Raw genomic sequence first — 7,988 nt, 5'->3', positions numbered from 1 at the left:
GGAAAGGGGAGTTACACAAAAGCAGGGAAGAGCATTTACATAGATGCTGTTGTTGTAAGGCACTTGCAAGCCTGCCAACTGTATCCAGCCTTACACTCTGCCTACAGAGCAGAGATTTCATTTATAAGTTAAAACAAGCAAAATGTGCATTCAAACATTACACAATACCTATACTATCTGTACTCCATGATTTTGTGACAATTATTACATTGATTGCTAAATGTCATTATTGTTTTTTATATATGAGACTAAAATTATAGTATAGGTACTGATTTTTGCATCTTTGCTATCTTAAATTTAAAGATGAAATATTTTGACAGGTATTTTCAGGTGGTCAATGTAAATATTGTTCTTATATATGTAGGGAGCTTTTTTTAAAATAACAAAACATTAAAGGGACAGTCATCATCAAAATTGTCATTGTTTAATAAGATAGATAACGCCTTTACTACCCAATCCCCAGCTTTGCACAACCAACATTGTTATATTAAAGGGACAGTCTAGGCCAAAATAAACGTTCATGATTCAGATAGAGCATGTAATTTTAAACAATTTTCCAATTTACTTTTATCACCAATTTTGCTTTGATCTCTTGGTATTGTTAGTTGAAAGCTTAACCTAGGAGGTTCATATGCTAATTTCTTAGACTTTGAAGGCCACCTCTTTTCAGAATGCATTTTAACAGTTTTTCACCACTAGAGGGTGTTAGTTCGCGTATTTCATATAGATAACACTGTGCTCGTGCACGTGAAGTTATCTGGGAGCAGGCACTGATTGGCTAGACTGCAAGTCTGTCAAAAGAACTGAAATAAAGGGGCAGTTTGCAGAGGCTTAGATACAAAATAATCACAGAAGTTAAAAGTATATTATTATAACTGTGTTGATTATGCAAAACTGGGGAATGGGTAATAAAGGGAGTATCTATCTTTTAAAACAATAACAATTCTGGTGTAGACTGTCCCTTTAATATACTTTATAACATTTAAACCTCTCAGTTTCTGCCTGTTTCTAAGTCACTAAAGACAGCCTCTTATCACATGCTTTATTATTTGCTTTTTATAACAGGAGACTGCTTGTTCATGTGTGCCATATAAATAACATCGTGCTCTCTCCTGTGGAGTTGTAGCTGACACTGCACTAATTGGCTAAAATACAAGTCAATAGATTATCTTTCCTTTTCAACAATAACAATTTTAGATTTGACTGTCCCTTTAAATACAAAAATAAAAAAACATTCTATTCCATTAGAGCAATTTATTTTTTAAATCATTTCTTCTTTTTTTAGCATGAATTATACTCATGTAAAGGGATGAAAGTCACTTACACAGGAGCAGTGCTCTTGAGCAGAACACAGCAGCCTGGTAATTGGGGGTTAGGTACATATGCTTGCTCATATTGCCTCAACAGGAGTGCCCTTCTCGGGTGTAGCAATGCATTGCACCTGGGTGCACAACTTTATCTTAGGGAAAAAGGAAATGTGTTTCACAATAAAATGTTCTAACGTAATAGAACATTATGTTTTTGCAACCTTATGTCCCTTTAATAACCTTACAGCTACCGTTTACTATAAGAATATTTTTATTTAAACAAATTCTTCCTAAGAAGGTTAAGTGTTTATTTATTTTCACCTGGTTATTTCTGGTTTTACTGAACTATGTATAGTTTTTACATACCTAGTATTAAATCATATTTCCATTATCTTACAGTATTCCTTTGCCCACAAGTAATGTGCTGGGTATATTTATGGATGCTGACAGTTATGGAATAGAGGTCCTCTCCTTTTTTTTTACTAATTTACCACAATTTGTTCCAACCAGTGGAACCACTTGAATGCCAAATGTCTGGGGCCTTCCCCTATTTAGATGTCACTAGGTGGAGCCTTGACAGATGATATTTTTCCAAACCAATTCATGCCAAGGAACTAGCTCCGTTTCCACAAAGCCAGTAGTTTGGTAATAAAATCTGTAACAAAAAAATGTTTTATGTTTTCACCCCACATAAGTACTTGTTATTGATTACATCAGCAGAAAACCTCAAATTTGTTTCTAATTTACCAATAGTGAGAAAAACAAAGTACCGTTTTAACATCCTCTTTAAATTACCACTCCCCAACTAAAGTTTTTTGATGTAGATCTACAACTGAGTCATATGGCAATTACTTTACTTTGTTTTATAATTTAACTAGAGGGAGTGTATGGTATTGCTATGGGAGATGAACTATTTGCTTTTTATTTTGCACTGTCAATTGAAGAATCAATGAAAACAGTTTCTTTAAAAAAAAACAAAACAAAAAAAAACATCAATGATTTAAACATAGAACTTTCAATTTTGGGTATAGAATGGTAGAAAGTATGTCAACCTTAAAGGGACACTGAACCCAAAATTTTTATTTTGTAATTCAGATAGAGTGTGCAATTTTAAGCAACTTTCTAATTGACTCCTATTATCAATTTTTCTTCGTTCTCTTGCTAACTTTATTTGAAAAAGGAGGCATCTAAGCTTTTTTGGGGGTTCAGACCTCTGGACAGCACTTTTTTTATTGGTGGATGAATTTATCCACCAATTAGCAAGGATAATCCAGGTTGTTCACCAAAAATGGGCTGGCATCTAAACTTACATTCTTGCATTTCAAATAAAGATGCCAAGAGAATGAAGAAAATTTGATAATAGGAGTCAATAAGAAAGTTGCTTAAAATTTCATGCTCAATCTGAATCACAAAATAATTTTTTTGGGTACAGTGTCCCTTTAAAGTTAGGGTAAACTTTACATGTTTTAAAATCAGGTCCAGAATCTAAGAGATATATTACAGGGACTTTCATAATAACCTCTAATAAAGATACACTGCAAGTTACTTTTTAACCCTTTTGCTGCTGCACCTTTTTGAACTCCAGTGGACTGATGAGACAATTTTAATATTTTTTTTGCTATCTTTTTTTAAACCCTATTGTAAGTCAAATTTCAATTAGTGACCCACACAGATTATATACATTTTTCATATATATATATATATATATATATATATATATATATATATATATATATATATATATATATATATATATATATATTCATAGGTATAGATGTATATATATATATTTTTTTAAATTAATCGTATATAGAATTGCACTAGAAGTAAACTTTTTTCGCGTGTCTGGTTGCACCCGTATTATGAGTTAAAAGTAAAAAGTTATCGCTCTCGTGCTATCCCGACAAGCAAAAAGCCAAACTTATAATATCTTGTGCATAACTTATTCCCCCATAGCAGTCAATAGAGCAAAAAATTGAGAAAAAACCCCACTCACGCACAAATCTGATCCCATATTCTCATATGTGCTTACCAACATGAAAAAATGAATATTTCCCATTCCATTGTTCTTTACATACAAGAATATGATCTATTTATTCATAAATACATATTTCTGCATATATCCAATGGTATTGTGGTACAATATATATCTATACCTATATATTTACATGATTATATATAGGTATAGATATATAGAGATATGTATAAGAATATCTATTTATAAACACTTGGAACATATTCTGTTATATGCAGAACATTGGAATGTGAAATATTTTCAGTAAATACAAAGTATAACACTTTATTAAATATGAATATTGCATATATATGCATTTGCATGTTTTCATCTACTTAACTGCAAAGGGCTTCAATATATACACATATAAAGGCATAAATACATATGTATATATATATATATATATATATATATATATATATACACACATACATACATATCAATCTTTAGACATGTATATGTTTGTGTTAAATCCCTTTGTCACCTGAGATCTCATATCTTTGAGCCTTTATAACTTTTTTGTGCAATATTTTTTTAAATAATGTGTATTAGATATTGTTATTATGATTGTAACTGTATTGTGTAATGTATTTTTGATGTGTTCTGTGACACTTTTAACCAGAGCTTTGAGAACCTGCTAATCTGACAAGCGTTAACTTCAACGGCGCTCAAGCAATCTTGTTTACTATCAACTTGTAATATGAATGTAATTTAGCTTGCACGCAAACGAACGCGTAAACCCGATATCGCTTGCACCCAAACATTTACGGACCACTTGTAATCGAGCCTTAAATGATAACTTTTACAAATTTTCCAGTGAGTGCCTTATCAGCTGTGACTGTTTTTTATATATAAAAAAATAAAAAGAACATTTTCTTCTATGTGAAGAACATTGGAATGTAAAATATTTAAATATTCATAACTATCTTAATGTTAGTACAGCTGGTCTAATCAGTGTCGGGTTAGCATGCAAGTGACAAGTGTTATTATCATTATTTTAATTTGCGTGCTCCATTGAAGTGTACTTCATGAAGAAGTTAATGCGGTCACAATATCTGAAGTCCTCAAGTTAGCGTGCATCGAAAACGCTAAATAGTGCGCCACTTGTAATCTGACCCTTAACGGCAATTTACATTCTGCACATTCTCCATCTCTGATTTCACAACAAATGTTCAGTAGGCAGATTTTTGTTTTCTACTATCCAGTGCATAATTTTAGCTAAACTTTGTATGTTATTTGGCAACATACTAGCCTATTTGTGAAAACGCGTTTACAGAACATTCAGCACATTTTGTTCAGATTTTATTTATCTTGCTGAAGTTAGTATTATCAGAAAAGATATGTCTCCTTGTACTGAACAATGGATGCCACTTTGGATCCCTTGCAGGGCAGACTCACTCATGCAAGCCTGCTTACTCAAAGCTAATCAGCAATGGTCATGTGACTTCTGCTTTTTAACCTCTCCCTAACTTCTGAGGTGGCAGAAATAAATCACCCGAACACATTTGTTTGGGGTGATTGACAGGGCTTGCTCTTATACAGTTGGTTGCTTGAGAGCATGGGTCAGCATTGCACAAGACAATCCTTGTGCAATGGTACATGCAGACAGCACGCTGCAAACACAGGTGGACAGGTTCATAACATTCAATATTGCATGTACTTAATAAACATATTGAAAATCAATGGGACAAATGTTATTCACGGCTTGACACTTAGGATCCAATTCTCTAAGAGTCAGTCATTGTCTGAGATTCTGTAACAGTATTTTGTCCAATCTACTGCTAGAACTCTCAGTGGCGTCACTAGGGTTGGTGTCACCCAGTGCGGTAAGTTATGGTGTCAACCCCCCCAGAAAGCAGACACACACAAACACAAAAACACAGGCACACACACATACAAACACTCAGACACACTTAAAAACACACTCAGATGCACACACAAACACTCGGAAACACACACACAAAAAACACTCAGACACACACAAAAACACTCAGACACACACACACAAAAACACTCAGGCACACACACAGAAACACTCAGACACACACACACACAAAAACTCAGACACACACACACATATACAAAATATGTAAACTGCACTGCATTAATTATAAAGCTCATGCCTAGAGCTGCTCCCTGACTCAGCAGAGCATCAAATGAAAGATAAATGGAGCATTTTAAAAATAAATCACTAAAGAAAAGGTTTAGGCGCGCAAACTATGAAAATTCTGCTCTCTAACTCTGTTCCAAGTCTGTCAGTGCACAGCCCCGGGCAGCGTGCCTACCGCTTCTTATGGCCAAGCACCTCTGCTCTCTGCCCACCCCCAGACCCCTGTCCGCCTTCCACTCCTACCTCTTCAGTGTGCACTTAGTGTACCGTAACCGTACCGGTCTGGTGGGCATCATACGTGGCTCCTTCACTTTAGAGACAGTGTCAGACAGTTATGCGGTCAGGTGCCAGGCATCCCCCTTATGATTTCCCGGTTCCCGTTTAAAGATACAGCACAGCAGTGAGTGACTCCACTGCTCCACATGTCATTGAGCAGTGAGCACAGATAGGCAGGCAGGTTTAGGCTAGCAGCGCAACTTGGCAAGCCCCACAGCACGCCAACAACATTCATAATGAAACTGGGCTAAGAATGAGCAAAGTACAAACAAGCAAAAGCAGCCGGGAAAACTATTTGTGGAAATTGCAGCGCTGGCTCAAGGGGCAAAAAAATGAAGTGTCTACAACTTCCCCAATCCCACTAATGTTCACAAATGCTGGCCTCTCTAATAAAAAATATATGCATCTCTAGTGGGAGCGGTGGAAGGGAAGGAGGTTGGTGGGTGGATCGGCCCAGTGGAGGTGGGGGAGGGGAAGGGTTCCCTACACTACAGCAATAATGTGAGGCCGGAGGGGAAGGAATATGACTGTAGTGTACACTATGGAATAAAACTGTCTGGAGGGGGGACCCTATGCTGCTATACTACATAATTAAATAAAATACATATTTACATTTTTAAAACGAGAAAGAAAGAAAGAAAGAAAGAAAGAAAGAAAGAGAGAAAGAAAGAAAGAAAGAAAGAAAGAAAGAAAGAAAGAAAGAAAAAAAGCTCTAAAGTGCATACTGGCGGACTATCTGCCAGTACCTTTGATGGAGGTGGCCAGTGGGGGGGGGAGGCATTTGTGAGTGATCAGGGGGTGGTAGGTGTCAGGTTAGAGGGTAATCTCTACACTACAACAAAAATGATACCTTAAAAGCCAATTGAATAACCCCTTCACTGCTGGTCATTTCAGAAGTGTGGTGTACAGCTGCAATTAGCAGTTTTCTAGTTGCCAAAAACTAATCTCAAAGCCATGCATGTCTGCTGTTTCTGAGCAAAGGGAACCCCAGATAAGCTTTTACAACCCTTTGTCTTATGACTGTAGTAGTTATGTGTATATCATTTCAGTGAGAAACCCAATGTTTGCGTAAACTTAACAATTCTTTTTTATTTTGAAGCCAAATAGTGGCATCAAATATACCAAAATTATTCTAGATCAATACCTTGGGTTTTCTTCTTTAAATATATATATTTATAATCCATTGATAACCCATCTGCTCCTGCTGCCTCTAAGCTTTTCCCACTCACAAACTCCTTTGGTCTCTCGCAATCCACCCTATTCCCTACTCACCGCAACGGACACTCTATTGATCTCAGACCATCATCTGCTCCCCTTTAATCTTAATATACAGGCTAAACCTACTTCTCCCCCTTGCCCCCGCACCTGTAGAAATCTGCACACTTGGATCCTCTCCAACTCTCCAACCTTATTCAAAAACACCTCACCAACACTTCCCCGATATCCTGCCCTGACAGTGCTACAAGCCACTATAACAATACTCTCTCCTCTGCACTTGAAACTTTTTCTCCTCCCCAAATACGCAAAACTCCACATCATCAGCTCCACCTTGGCACTCTAAGCAAACACGCTACCTCCTGCAAAAATGCTCCTGTGCTGCTGAACGTGCCTGGAGTAAATCCCGCTCTGAACCCAATTTCCTCCACTATAAGTTAATTCTTTATTCTTACTCCTCTGCCCTTCACTTAGCCAAGCAAACCTACTTATCTTCTCATATCTACTCACTCCTCAAACCATAAACGTCTCTTCTCCATTTTCAACTATCTCCTTTATCCACCTGCACCACCCCCTTCATCTGCTTTTAGTGCTCAAGACCTGGCAGACTACATTTTCAGACTACATATTCAACCTATCCCTTACTATCGGTTTATTCCCATCTTCCTTCAAACATGCATCCTCAAAAAATCCTCCCTTGACCCCAATTCTCCTGCAAACTAATGCCCATATCACTGCTTCCGCTACATTCAAAAGTCCTGGAAAAACTCATTTTTGATCGCCTAACCCACTTCTTGTCCTCCAACTCATTGCTTGACCCCTTGCAATCTGGCTTCCATCTCCAACACTCAACTGAGACTGCCCTCACCTAGGTTACTAATGATCTTCTTTCTGCTAAAAACAACTGCAACTACTCAATACTTATCTTACTTGACCTGTCTGCTGCCTTTGACACCATTGACCATCCCCTTCTCCTACGGACTCTCAGCTCCCTTGGGCTTTCTGACACTAGCCTCTCCTGGATCCACTCTTATCTCTCTAATAGGTAATTTTCTGTCTCCTTTGC

Source organism: Bombina bombina, chromosome 5 (genome assembly GCF_027579735.1).
Source record: "Bombina bombina isolate aBomBom1 chromosome 5, aBomBom1.pri, whole genome shotgun sequence".
NCBI lineage: Eukaryota > Metazoa > Chordata > Amphibia > Anura > Bombinatoridae > Bombina > Bombina bombina.
Note: the sequence above shows the minus strand (reverse complement) of the source record.